Below are 15,564 nucleotides of genomic sequence, written 5' to 3' on the forward strand. Positions count from 1 at the left end.
GACTGGAAGTTCCTAGATTAGCGCTGTAAGGTCGATTACTGTAGGGTGTTCATAAATGTGGCACTCTACAAAGCGAGATTAGAGCCCTCCAGCTGATGCTGTGTTGGATACTCACGAGGGTTTTCTAGTTTAGACAGCTTTTCATCCACTTCACCCAGATTAGCTGCCGAAGCATTGAAAACAAAGTACAATGATTGGAAGCACTCGTAAAAAGGTGTGGAGTTCACATAACACGCGCTACAGAAGTGTAGGAAAAAATCGAAAGTGCCACATGAGAATTTTTGTGGTAACTGAAAAAGTATATCCAAAGAGAAAGCGTGTAGGACATGAAATTTGTATATTTATTGCAATAGACAGCAAATTCGAGCCAGCTGAGTTACAAATTGAATGAGCATGCCAGATTATTTGGGCAAGACTCAGTGTCAAGTGATTGCATAATCTCAGAACAGGATCTAGCTATTAACAACGGGCTCACTTCCAGATGTAACCGAAAACTTTAAAAGCCTAACTCATGTCGCTAAAGTGTATGTTCCATACTCACACTGTTTTGTTTGGAGAAGATTTTAATCATAGATGTACCGATAGGAATAATTAAAAATTTATAAGTGTTGGTCACGGTAAGACCCCTCACTGAACATTGCTAAATGACTTTTCTAGCAGTACCTAGTTTAGGTAGTTCGGAAGCCCACTCGTGACGGAAATATATTCGATCTAATGCCAATAAACTAACTACACTTGTAGGAGGATGTTTACACTCAAAGTCGTAGCAGTGATATTGAGGCGGTTATATAAGAGGGAGCCAGTGAAAACTAGTTACTGGGGAAAACGTAACAAAACCGTTTATTATTTCAAGAGTAATTGCCATAACTGTTCAAACATTTACCTCCTGTGAGACAAGACTGTCATTGCCCTTACTAAAATATGATCGCGGTTGCCTATGGTAGCATGATTGTACCAAGGCCTGCTCCTCTACGTCCGATGCAAATCGACGACCACGGATGCCTTATTTCAGTATTTCAAAAACGCGGAAATCACGTGGGTAAAGGTCGGGATTGAATGGCGTATGTAGAAGGGATTCCAGCTGAACTTTTGCAGCGTATTCAGAAGAACCTTAACAATATGTGGACGAGCATTACGTTGGGAAGGTTATTTCGAGTGTCCTTACGGAGTTTCTTGGTAGTACCTTACACATACTCAGTACAGCCCTATCGTCTGGCCTTGCGATTTCCATATTTTCTGGACCCTGAAAGAAGATATTCGTGGCCGTAGATTTGTTCAATACGTAGAGATACACGCCTGGATAGAAACGTGATTCCTTAGGCACATTTACTCAAAATATTGTTACACGCCTGGATAGAAACGTGATTCCTTAGACACATTTACTCAAATTTTTGTTACGAGGCAAGTGATAACTGATAAAGGTAATACAAGCACGAAAGTGGAAGTTTAAAGACGGGTCATAGAACGTGTCTGTTTATTAGTGAAGAAAGTGACAATTTTAAAGAAATGAGGTAGCAATCTGTGTAGTAAATAAATGGAATATGTAACGTGCTTAGAAAATTGCAGTACGGTGATCATGGAAGCACTGAGCCCGCCGAGACGGGTGAAGCGGAGAAATTTCCAGTTAATTATTATTGCAGCATCGGTGCAGTGAAATAGCAGATATTCAGAGAAGACACGATTTCATAAAAGTTATCGGAAGAGAAGAAAAGACAAAAGATAAAGCAGACGGAAGAGGTAACATTCACGAACTGAATATTCAGCAGCACATCAGCTCCATAACCCTCTATTTCTTGCGTCGAAGGTTCCGGACATCGAAGGTGTGAGAAGGGGCCAATCGATCCCAAAAAACGAGAAAATATGCTGCACCAACCGGGAAAGTGTACGAAAAAGATATACTCGTTATTTTAAAGAAGGAAGCATTAGGTTGACTGGACAACATTCTTATCAGCGACCTTTGCAATGCCAGGAGATGCACAACAGGAACAGTATGAATTAATAGCATTTTTCAGAATGTTTTATTCGTTTCCGATACCACACATCAGCTTTTCGACCTACAGTGGACATCTGATTTACTATAGCACATGTTTTATTCCGCTACTGCAAAAGATACATCTCACGTGAGGGAGCAACTACATTTCCCTACTGGACGTCATTCTCTTCGACACATTAGTGGCTATTGACATTCGAACCAAACGGACTTCACGTAGACCTAAATGACAATGAAAAATAATGAAACTGAATAAATCATTTGAGAACAAGATCCATAAACTGAATTATATTCGATTTTTCACTCTGGCCCTTGATTTGCTCGCAGTCAGATGCTTTATCTCACTATTTAAATAAAGCAGTGAAATGGTGCTTACCTGAGAGCAAAATGTAAAATGAATCTTTACTGTTTCTCTCAGCTGCCATAAGTAATTTGGAAATTTAAATTTTTTTTCATAAAATTAGTTTATTTTATCACTTCAAATCAAATTGTATTATCAAAAGTGAACTTAAGTAACATGGTTCCATATTCTGCAGACACCAATTTTTCATGTCGCAACTATCATTCTGATCGTGATTTGAAATCATAGTGCTCCATGTTTTTCAATAATTTGTATTAATTTATGAAATCTTAACTCTCCTTATGGAAAATGAGCGAATGGTGTTGACGCAGAGTACTTCAGTGGTCGAAACAGAGATGTTATTTGTCTGAATAAATAGCTACCTAAGTACTAATACGATTCTGTATCTGTACCTGCTTTATATGATTATGTGTATAAATTCTAGCGTTTTCAAGTCATATGCCATTGTCAAGAGCAGCAGGAAAGGTAGCCACGTGTAGCCAAGGCCAAACTACACTCCTGGAAATTGAAATAAGAACACCGTGAATTCATTGTCCCAGGAAGGGGAAACTTTATTGACACATTCCTGGTGTCAGATACATCACATGATCACACTGACAGAACCACAGGCACATAGACACAGGCAACAGAGCATGCACAATGTCGGCACTAGTACAGTGTATATCCACCTTTCGCAGCAATGCAGGCTGCTATTCTCCCATGGAGACGATCGTAGAGATGCTGGATGTAGTCCTGTGGAACGGCTTGCCATGCCATTTCCACCTGGCGCCTCAGTTGGACCAGCGTTCGTGCTGGACGTGCAGACCGCGTGAGACGACGCTTCATCAAGTCCCAAACATGCTCAATGGGGGACACATCCGGAGATCTTGCTGGCCAGGGTAGTTGACTTACACCTTCTAGAGCACGTTGGGTGGCATGGGATACATGCGGACGTGCATTGTCCTGTTGGAACAGCAAGTTCCCTTGCCGGTCTAGGAATGGTAGAACGATGGGTTCGATGACGGTTTGGATGTACCGTGCACTATTCAGTGTCCCCTCGACGATCACCAGTGGTGTACGGACAGTGTAGGAGATCGCTCCCCACACCATGATGCCGGGTGTTGGCCCTGTGTGCCTCGGTCGTATGCAGTCCTGATTGTGGCGCTCACCTGCACGACGCCTAACACGCATACGACCATCATTGGCACCAAGGCAGAAGCGACTCTCATCGCTGAAGACGACACGTCTCCATTCGTCCCTCCATTCACGCCTGTCGCGACACCACTGGAGGCGGGCTGCACGATGTTGGGGCGTGAGCGGAAGACGGCCTAACGGTGTGCGGGACCGTAGCCCAGCTTCATGGAGACGGTGGCGAATGGTCCTCGACGATACCCCAGGAGCAACAGTGTCCCTAATTTGCTGGGAAGTGGCGGTGCGGTCCCCTACGGCACTGCGTAGGATCCTACGGTCTTGGCGTGCATCCGTGCGTCGCTGCGGTCCGGTCTCAGGTCGACGGGCACGTGCACCTTCCGCCGACCACTGGCGACAACATCGATGTACTGTGGAGACCTCACGCCCCACGTGTTGAGCAATTCGGCGGTACGTCCACCCGGCCTCCTGCATGCCCACTATACGCCCTCGCTCAAAGTCCGTCAACTGCACATACGGTTCACGTCCACGCTGTCGCGGCATGCTACCAGTGTTAAAGACTGCGATGGAGCTCCGTATGCCATGGCAAATTGGCTGACACTGACGGCGGCGGTGCACAAATGCTGCGCAGCTAGCGCCATTCGACGGCCAACACCGCGGTTCCTGGTGTGTCCGCTGTGCCGTGCGAGTGATCATTGCTTGTACAGCCCTCTCGCTGTGTCCGGAGCAAGTATGGTGGGTCTGACACACCGGTGTCAATGTGTTCTTTTTTCCATTTCCAGGAGTGTATTTGCTTGGTAACGAATCGTTTTGGCGAAACACTAATGTGTTTGTTGGGGGCATTTTATGAAAATCCATTAACAGTTTCCTCTATCCACTGATATTAAAGTGTAACTAGGAAGTACTACAGCCAGTGTTCCAGTAATAATTTTTTTATCCGTGTTATGTATTCCGACGACATATTAAATTATTACAGTTGTAAGGTACTAAGATAAGCACCACTTTTGTTGTGTTGAGAACAGTCTGTACTCAGTGCTGTTAACGTTCATTGTTCACTTCTTGTCGGTTTGTCTGTGAATTTAGTTCTCTGAACCTGATTCTGCTTTCCTACATAGTAATTACTGCTGCCTCCTACGTAAGCCATTCCATCATTTGTCGTTTTGAGTTTGTGCTGGAATCAGAAGGAAGATTCGTGACTGCTGTGGAGTGTGAACAAAGTGCACAGTACAATGGATTCCTACTATTTCACATGGCTATTTAATGACGTAGTATTCTACAACGGTGTAGCCAAGGGTACTGATCGACAAGCACTTGTCATGTACAACGAACGACTTTTTAAGTTGCGCAGGTTCATCTAGCGACTTGCAGACACACACGCACTCACAGGCAACAAACACAAGTACTGCAGTTCTCTTCTTCATGTTACACATTACAATTATTTACGTCACAGAATATTATCTCATTTCGGCTAATAAGCATTTTTTTCACTAACGGACCGACACGACCCTCTGAAATCTTTTAACTGCCATTGCCTGTTCAACTGCCATTCTCATTTACCACTTGCCTCGTCATAAAAACTTGTTCAGATTTGCCTAACTAATCACTACTTTACCCAGGCCTGCATCTAGACCTCTGTAGCAAATCTACGGCCACGACTATCTTCCTTCAGGGGTCCAAATATATATAAATGGGATGGGGAGATTTCAGGTCTTTATGGAGTGTGTGTAAGGGCTCAGAAAGGACTTATTCGCTTTAGTCGACATAATTTTCGCAACTAAATGCGCGTCCACATATTGCCAAAGTTTTTAAAATTCGCTGCAGAAGTTTTGGTGAAAGTCCTTACACACTCTCCATACGATCCCGATCCCTCCCCATGCGATTTCCATGTTTTTGGAGGACTGAAGAAAGAATTTCGTGGCCACTGATTTGCTTTTCACAATGAGAAGTACGCCTTGCTACTAGGATGGTACGATTGGTACCGCAATCATTTTTCCATAATGGCGTTGAAAATCTCATCTCACATCAGGATACTTGTTTTAACGGTTATGCCATATACTCTTGAAATTATAAAGAGATTACAAACAGTTTCCGCAACCGTCTGGTTTTCCTGGGCAATCTCTCTTACAACCGCCTCAAAGTCAGTAATACCATTTTGAGTACAAACAACCTCAGACAGTCTATCCATTTATTGTCATTAGATCCAATAAATCTTCCTCACAAGTAGGTCCACGAACTATCTAAACTATTTACCTTCTAGGGAAGGTGTTAAGCAATTATGAGCGTGGTTTCTTACCGTGACCAATCTCTAAAATATTCAATAATTGCTATCCACATCTTTATGATTAAAATCATCTCCAATTATGACAGTGTGACTGAAGAACATGCATTTTAGCTTCGGCAGCTGATCAGAGTCAAGTGGGTGGAATGCCCCTAGCATAAAAAAATTCTGAATATCCCACACACTATCACCCAGATGGATCTAATCTCTGCTTGTAGTGCGTTATTGGGCCATTTGCGGAGATCCAAGAGTTTTTGAAATTACAGTGCTATTACAGAATATTGTCCAGCTTGTCACAGAATCTTCCCGGTCTCTGGTTCACACCACCCACTCGTCTCAGAACATGGCTTTCGCTATCACTTCTTCGGAAAATGCTGCATATTTTAAATTTCGTAGAAATCCCATGAGTAAGTGGGTGGATTAAGACTTCTGCAACTCCCACTCATCAATTTTTTTAAATTTCGTATTCTACACGACACAACCCTCACTGTTCCATAAATGACATGCCCATTTAGCCGAGAGGTTCTAGGCGCTTCCGCCTGGAACCGCCCTGCTGCTACAGTCGCAGGTTCAAATCCTCCCTCGGGCACAGATGTGTGTGATGTCCTTAGGTTAGTTAGCTTTAAGTAGTTCTAAGTCTAGGGGACTGATGACCTCAGATGTTAAGTCCCATAGTGCTTAGAGCCATTTGAATCATTTGAACATGCCCATTCTGGGAGGTAAACAGTTGTCACCTATGTTTGTTGTTTATGATTAGTCATTGTCTGCAAATCGCTGAAAGAACCTGCTGAACTTCCTTTGAGATGGAATGCTAGTGTTAAAATATCGTTTGTCGTTGGCTAAACCGTAGTAGAATACCATGGTATCAAATTTCCGTGCGTAGTAACAAGAGTACGCTGAAGAAATTTCTTGGTAAACCCTTAGATGTCCTCCACATATACCCGAACTCTGACATTGTGGTTTCTTTATATATGGGGCCCTGAAGAAAGATATTTGTTGCCGTACATTTCCTTGATAAGTGGAGATACGGGCTTGGGCAGAAACTTGATTCCTTAGGTACGTCTGCGCATTTTTGTATCACGAGGCAAGTGATAAATGAAAATGCCAGTTGAAGCTAAGCCGGGCAGAGGGATGTGTTGGTTTATTAGTGAAGAACGCGGTAATTTTGCACAAATGACGTAGTATTCTGTGTAGTAAATAACTGGAATGTGTAGCGTGGAGAATGGGATCGCAGTACGATCATATTGGAAGTAGTTCGAGCATATAGAGACGGGTGAAACGAAAAAGTTTCCAGCTAATTATCATCGTGCAGTGAAACAGCCAATGTTACGAGGAAACACCATTTTTTCGGAGTTTTCAGCACAGAAGAGATCACATAAGAGTAGGCAGACATAAGAGAGAAGTTTGAAGAACTGAAGATTCAGAACTTCTTCTCGATATTCTTCTGTTTCCTGGACTGAAGATTCCAGACATCGACAGTGCGAGAAGGGACCAATCGTCATCACGAAACCAGAATGTACGCTGAACCAACAGAAAATGTGTACGAAACAGATAAACACGTTATTTTAACTATGGAAACAGGAGGCTGACTAAAGTATAATTCTTATCAGCAAACTTTGCAAAGGAAGATAATGCACAAGAGCAACTATGTGTTCAAATGGTTCAAATGGCTCTGAGCACTATGGGACTTAACATCTGAGGTCATCAGTCCCCTAGAACTTAGAACTACTTAAACCTAACTAACCTAAGGACATCACACACATCCATGCCCGAGGCAGGATTCGAACCTGCGACCGTAGTGGTCGCGCGGTTCTAGACTGTAGCACCTAGAACCGCTCGGCCACCCCGGCCGGCCAGAAATGTGTGTTAATAGTATTTCTCTACAGCTACATTTACATGGATACTCTCCAAATCACAGTTAATTGTTGGCAGAGGGTTCATCGAACTACCTTCACAACAATTCTTTATAATATAATATTATATTTTATTACGATGAATGTTTCCCCCTAAGTAGGTCAGCGTCAATAAATTATTTTCGCATTCGAAGAGCAAAGTTGGTGAATGATTTTTCTTGAGAATAATTCGTCGCTACAAATAAACGTCTGTGTTTTAACGGTGTCTATCTCAAATCTTGCATCACCTCTGCAACATTGGCTCCACTATATCTCAATCATACTGAAGGTGCAGCACTTCTTTGAAATTTCTCGATGCACTCCGTTAATTCTAAGTGGTAAGGAGCCCAGACAGCGCTGCAGTACTCGAAAACAGGACCAACACACGTAGTGTAGGCAGACTCTTTAGTACATCTGTTACATCTCCTAAGAGTTCGCGCAATGAAAGGTAGTCTTTGGTTTGTGTACTTTCCAATTTAAATAGTTCGTAACTGTAGTTCCTTGGTTCAAATGGTTCAAATGGCTCTGACCACTATGGGACTTAACATCTGAGGTCATGAGTCCCCTAGAACTTAGAACTACTTAAACCTAACTAACCTAAGGATATCACACACATCCATGCCCGAGGCAGGATTCGAACCTGCGACCGTAGCGGTCACGCGGTTCCAGACTGTAGCGCCTGAAACCGCTCGGCCACCCCGGCTGGCGTAGTTCCTAGGTATGTAGCTGAATTTACATTCTTTAGATTTGACTGATTTATCGTGTAGCCGAACTTTAATTGATTCCTTTTATCACTCAAGTGAATGACCTAATTTTTCTATTGCCAGTTTTCGTACTATTTAGATACCATTTGCAAATCGTTTTGCAATTTGTTTTGATAGTCTGATGACTTTACTAGTCGATTAGCAACAGCATCATCTGCAAACAATCTAAGACGGCTGGTCAGATTGTTTGCTAAATCGTTCATATAGATTATGAACAGCAGAGGCAGTGCAACACTACCTTGGGGAACGCCAGAAACAACTTTTCATTTACTCGATTACTTTCCGTCAGTGACTATGAACTGTAATTTCTCTGACATGAAACTACGAATCCGGCCATATACCTGAGACGATAGACCATAAGCCCGCAATTTCACCGCATACCTCATACCTGAAATAATTTATTCCTTTTCGGCACGACCCATCGTCAACTTGTCGTCCTCCTTGGAAATCTGATTTATTATGGTTCCTGCGACATTCAGTAGCTGCAGAATATGCAACCCATTTGCGTGAGCAACGACGTTCGCTTACTGGAAGCCATTAACTTCGCTTCATCTGTGCCTACATTCGAGGAAACGTTACGTAGAGATAAATGACAGTGAACAATAATGCAACTGGATACGTCGTATCACAACAACAACAAAAAATTCAAATAAATTCGATTTTTCACTAAGACACACAATGTTATCGCAGTCAAATGATTTGTCCCACTATTTAAATGAAACAATGAAAAAATGTGTAGTTGAAAGCTAAGTGTGAAATGAATCATTATTTTTTCCGTCAGCTGACATAAGCAATTTGGATATTTAAGTTTATATTGTAAAATTCGTTAATATTATCACTTCAAGCCAAATTTTTATATCAAGACTGAACTTAACTAACACGATTCCATAGTCTGCAGCCATAAACTATCGACAAACATTTCATGTCGCAAAATTCATCTTGATTGTCATTTGTAAGCAGATTGCCCAATATTTATCAATAATTAACTTTTTTCTTGCAAATAATTTGTATTATTTTATAAGATTTTAACTCTCCTTGTGAAAAATAAAGCAAAATTTGGCGTCACACAGCACTTTAATCATTGAAACAGAGAAATTTTTATCTATGTAAATAGCTATATAAACACTACTACGAATACATATCTGTGCCTGCTTTATGTGGTTATGTGTGCATATGCATGTGTCGAATGAAGTCATAACGTCATACTCAAGAGCAGAAGGGAGGCAAGCTACGTCTAGGTAAGGCGAAAGTATTTATTAAGAGCTGAATTATTTTGGCGAAACAGAAACAGGTTTGGTGGTAGCATTTTGTGATTGAGCATTAACAGTGAACTCTATCACTGATATTAAAGTGTGCTCCAGTAGTACTACCATAATTTTAAATGTGCAGAATGTTAAATTAGTACTGTGTTATGTATCCATCACTGTAGTTGTGTCCAGAACGGGCTATAGTCAGTGGTGTTGACCTTCGTTTCTCCCATCTTGTCGGGTCACTGCGAACATGTTTCTGGCACCATACATAGCAGTTATCCTAGGATCCTATATAAGCCATTCCGTATTTGTCGATTTGAGTTTGTGATGGAATTAGAACAGGATTCGTGATTGCTGTGGAGTGTGTACCAAGTGAACAGTGAAATTAAGTCATTTTATTTCACACGGGACCTTGTTGACATAGTATTCTTGTACGGTTGAGCCAATGGCAACTTACAACAGCAGCAACAACTACAACAAGAGGAACCACATATGTAAATGACCAAAACATCCGTCAGCATGAATAAAGAAATATTTAATAGATGTATTTCATTTGTTAAAACAAGTTTATGAGAAGGAGAATAAGTGAATTTAGCTCTATGTTGTTTGCTGTGTTTCCGCAGTAACAATTTTGTATTCAGCGTCGATCGACACAAGTTTTGAATACAAGAATCTCTCTGTGGAAATGTCGCAGTGATTCCCTAGAAAACACACTGCCTTTGAGGTACTCATGTCGGTCTTCGTTAGCACATATTTCACAAATTGGATGAGAGATTTAGCAAACCTTACGTCGTTTCCTGGGAATTTCACCAAGAGGTTGTCTCTTTTCGTCCCGCATTAAATATATTTGCAGGATCTACATTATTTAAAAGGTTGGAGACGAATATGTCGTACCTTAAATTACGTTTCGACAATTACATAATTTTAAACGTGTGTGACGTTTCCTCCTTTACTGTGACTTTTCTTTGTAAGCCACACAAGTAAGAAATGATTCTGAGTTGCCGCGAATTTGGGGTCCTTTTAAAGCCTTTTTAATAGTCTCGTCTGTCTTAATTGCCGACTTCTTTTCCCACGGAGATTTGACACTAATAGTTCAAACTGATGGCCGTGATATTCCTCGTATTCTCGAAGATTTATTTACTGATGAGTAAACGTTTGGATAAGTGTTCAGTATTAATGTGTATCTCCTAGAGGGATGCAGTCTCTGCAATGGTGTCTTCCGTTGTATTTCCACATATCTCTTGGCATATGCTCGTTATCGATCCACTGGTCCACTATACAGTCCTGGAAGTGCTGAAACTACTGGTTTTCTGACATGCATCGCCTGTATAGACAGCCAACAATCATCCTGCATTTCCAGGCTTTATCTCTCCTCTGTTGAAGTAAAACCATATTTGCTTATTTGACCTTCGCTGGACTAGCCATGATCTTGAATAATGTATCATCGTATACGTAAAATTTGCTGTTTTCAACTCTTAAATCAAAAAATAGGGTCCCCATTTAAAACAAAATCACTGTAAGCTCCAAAACACCGTGAAACTCATGTTCAAGCTCGCTGTCATTAGTAAAAATTCCTAACCCTCTTTGCCACCTACAACTTTTATCCAAGACATTTTCCTGTACCTCATCTCCATTCCGATTTATCCTCCATTATGAATTAAAGTTTGTCCACCCACGTTTGAAGGAAACTCTAGATATTGCTTACCATTGTGATTGGCATGGGGGGATTGGTATCTCTCTTTTTTTTTTACTTTTTATTTTGCTTATTTATTTATTTATTTGTATTTTTTTCCTGTAGTGATTTACGAGTACATGTGAAACACGCTCTCATAATAACGTAATAATTTATTGCGTGTTACACGGATTTTCCTTCTACCTGGGAGCTCTGGCTGACCGAAAAGTTTTGAAAGCATCATTCCCAGTCGTCCAGAGAGAACGGAGGGAGGTTAATGCCTGGTGCCTATTTGCAATGCAGTCTACATATTTCCAGCGAAGTGTTGGGATATGCTTGCCTTGGGCTTGATGGCTCTGCCTGCCTTCGTAATAGTACTGTTTCCATCAACAGCTAGTTCGGATACGATTGCACCGAAAATAATATTGCAGATTTCTCGGCCATTGCTAACATGGGGTTCGATGTCGCAGCTGTACTCCACACGCTGATCTTATAGATGTTGCCAAATCTTCAGGCATGATACCTTTTGATGGAGATACTGGTCACCTCTCTAGTTGGGCATTTTGTAACGCTGTGCTATTTCTTATACACTCGGTATCTTTGGTTGGAAGCAACAGAATTTTGCTGTTACAATATTATTATTCTCAGTAGTATATTATTATAATTAACATGCCCTTTCTAAAATATAAGGTATCACATTACAAAATGAGTAATGTAGTGATGGCTTAGCATGGCATTATTTATCGTGGTGTGGTATATCTTATATATATGCTATCATTGTTTGGAAATCAGTAAAATAGCAGGGCTTATGGTTTTCTCTATGATGTCATTAATACGCCCAGACGTCATTATTTCAACCAGTGGGGGGCATGTGTTCTTTTGTAACACATACACTATGACGCCACAGACACAGTCTAGTAATTTGATGCTGGATTAGCAGTGATAAATAATATTCGGGTACTTTTGGGCACATACTGATTTGTTGTGTTTGACTAAGAGCATCATCATAACATCCATTCGACGCGATATTGACTTCACGTCGGGGGCAATGGGTACAACTCGCCATTTGCATAAAAGTACTTAAAATTTGGGAAAGATATGAAAATTTGTACAATACGCAAATTTTAGCATATATTAACATACACGAGAACCATGAAAAAACGTAAAATAGTGAAAATTTAGAGTACTAAATATTTGTTCGGATGTGGTCTCTGTTAGTACCTCGAATTACGAAGATAAACTAAATGTAATTTGTTATTAACAATTGAACCTAAGGTGATGTGGATTAACGTAATTATAGTACCATTAAGTAACTACCAACAAACAGATATAGCCTGATCCCTCGCTGTGCTGCGCATCTCCACATTGAAGCCATTCAGTTCCTTTTGTTGTTAGGAGGTCTAAGGGGAGTTGCTTCTGTAACTTTCTGCTCTATGTAATGTTCAGAAAAGGCGTTCTGATTAATTGCAACAGAGCTGCACAAATGATGTGTAGATCACTTAATAAAACGTTATTATCTGGTGAATGAATGACTTTAACATTAGGCCATTCGGGAAAACACATAGTCAGGCATCTGTGAATCAGAAGACATTTAGTCAGTTAGGAAAAGCAGAAGCCCTGCCGTTGCGAATCACGCAGATATCGACGGGTAAAAATGCAACACACATACCAAATACATCGAGCTGTACTGACGAGCTGAAGATATGATAACTGCATTCCTGTCAGAGACAGACTGGCGATTGCAGAATGATAACACCACCACGAAACAAAATTCTGTGGGCAAGTGTCACCGGTTTTTTATCGCACGATGCTCATATATTATTCCTCGCAAGCCGTCACCACGCACTGTTACTATAGCTTGATCAGGAATCTTATTCACTACATTCTGCAATTCACCGAACCTGTACATTTCATGACGTTGGTATTTATAAAAGAATTCGATTACCATATAAACCCACCTTTGATGATTAACTTCATGCAGTTAATACATATTCGGAATCAGTAACAACTACGCCACATATTACCGAATTCCTTACAACAATAAATACACCGCTCTATTTAGCGTCTGACCTATCTTTATGATCAACATTGCAATCTGTATTTAGAATTTCGTTTCTATTTCCTCTGGTTTCAACCATACATCTATTCCTTGTACTGTCTAGTCATTTTTACTTTTAAAAAGCGGTATTAATTGTGAACCCTCACTACAGATGACAGATGCTCCTGCAGTTTGCTGTTATTATATTAACCTTCTCTACTTCCAGATTGTGGGGACGAGCATTCTCTGAGTACAGTGTGGCTGATGTGTCCCCTGTTGCGGTAGGAAATTCATCTTCAATCCAAGGGAGAGGAGGGTTCCTGTATCCTAAAAAAGCCCCCATGTGCACGCTGCACCTAGTCTGTTACCGAAGCCGGCATTTACTGAATTTCTGACCTATTAAGGGGAGCCCTACAACTCTCCATCTGATAATGGAGTGCAGTGAAATAGCAAATATTCAGAGAAGCTACGATTTCTCCAGAGTTATCGGAAGAGGAGAAAAGACAAAAGAAAAAGCAAACGTAAGAGATAAAATCTACGAACTGAAGATTCAGCAGAACATCGTCTCCATAATCCTCTATTTCTTGCGTCAAAGGTTCCGGACATTGAAATTGTGAGAAGGGACCAATCGATCTCAGAAAATGAGAATAATTGCTGCACCAACCGGGAAAGTGTACGAAAAAGATATACTCGTTATTTTAACGAAGGAAGCATTAGGTTCACTGGACTACAATTCTTATCAGCGATCTTTACAACGCAAGACAATGCACAACCGGAACAGTACGAATTTTCTGTATTAATCTGTTCGTTTTCGATACCATCCACTTCAGCTTATCGTCCTGCCGTGGACATCTGATTTATTATGACACCTACGTTATTCTAGTGCTGCAGAAAATACATCTCACGTGAGGGAGCAAATCCTTGTCGCTTCCGGACGTCATTCTTTTCGAGATATCAGTGGCTGTTTACATTCGAATCAAACTGACGTATTGTAGAGCTAAATGGCAATGAAAAATAATGAAACTGAACAAATAATATCAACAAGAACCATAAACTGAATTATATTCGATTTTAAACTCTGACGCTTTTTTTTCTCGCAGTCAGATGCTTTATCTCACTATTTAAATAAAGCAGTGAAATCGTGCTTACCTGAGAGCAAAATATTAAATGAATCTTTACTGTTTCTATCGGCTGTCATAAGCAATTTGAAAATTTAAATTTGTTTTTAAAAAATTCGTTTATTTTATCACTTCACATCAAATTGTATTATCAAAAGTGAACTTAACTAACATGGTTCCATATTCTGCAGTCTTAAATTTTCGATAAATTTTTCATGTCGCAACTATCATTCTGATCGTAATTTGAAATCATATTGCTCCATTTTTTCAATAATTTGTATTAGTTTATGAATCCTTAACTCTCTTTATAGAAAATGAAGCGAATGGTGTTGACACAGAGTATTTCAGTGGTCGAATCAGTGATATTATTTATCTATCTAAATTGCTACCTAAATACTACTACGATTCTGTATCTGTACCTGCTTTATATGATTATGTGTATAAATTATTACGTTATCAAGTCATATGCCGTAGTCAAGAGCAGCAGGAAAGGTAGCCACGTGTAGTCAAGGTCAAACTTTTTGTTTCGTAACGAATCGTTTTGGCGAAACACTAATGTGGTTGTTGGAGGCATTTTATGAGAATTCATTAAGTGTCCTGTATCCACTGATATTTAAGTGTACATAAGAAGCACTACAGACAGTGTTCCAGTAATAATATTTTTATCCGTGTTATGTATTCCGACGACGTATTAAATTATTACAGTTGTAAGGTACTAAGATAAGCACCACTTTTGTTGTGTTGAGAACAGTCTGTTCTCAGTGCTGTTAACGTTCATTGTTCACGTCTTGTCAGTTTGTCCGTGATTAGTTCTCTGAATATGAGTCTGCTTTCCTACATAGTAATTACTGCTGCTACGTACGAAAGCCATTCCACCATTTGTCGTTTTGAGTTTGTGCTGGAAGCAGAAGAAGGATTCGTGACTGCTGTGGAGTTTGAACCAATTGCACAGTAAAATGAAATCCTACTATTTCACAAATTATGACGTAGTATGCAGTGACGTAGTATTCTACAACGGTGTAGTCACCGGTACTGATCGACAAGCACTTGTCACGTACGACGAACGACATTTT

The sequence above is a fragment of the Schistocerca americana genome, chromosome X (genome assembly GCF_021461395.2).
Source record: "Schistocerca americana isolate TAMUIC-IGC-003095 chromosome X, iqSchAmer2.1, whole genome shotgun sequence".
NCBI lineage: Eukaryota > Metazoa > Arthropoda > Insecta > Orthoptera > Acrididae > Schistocerca > Schistocerca americana.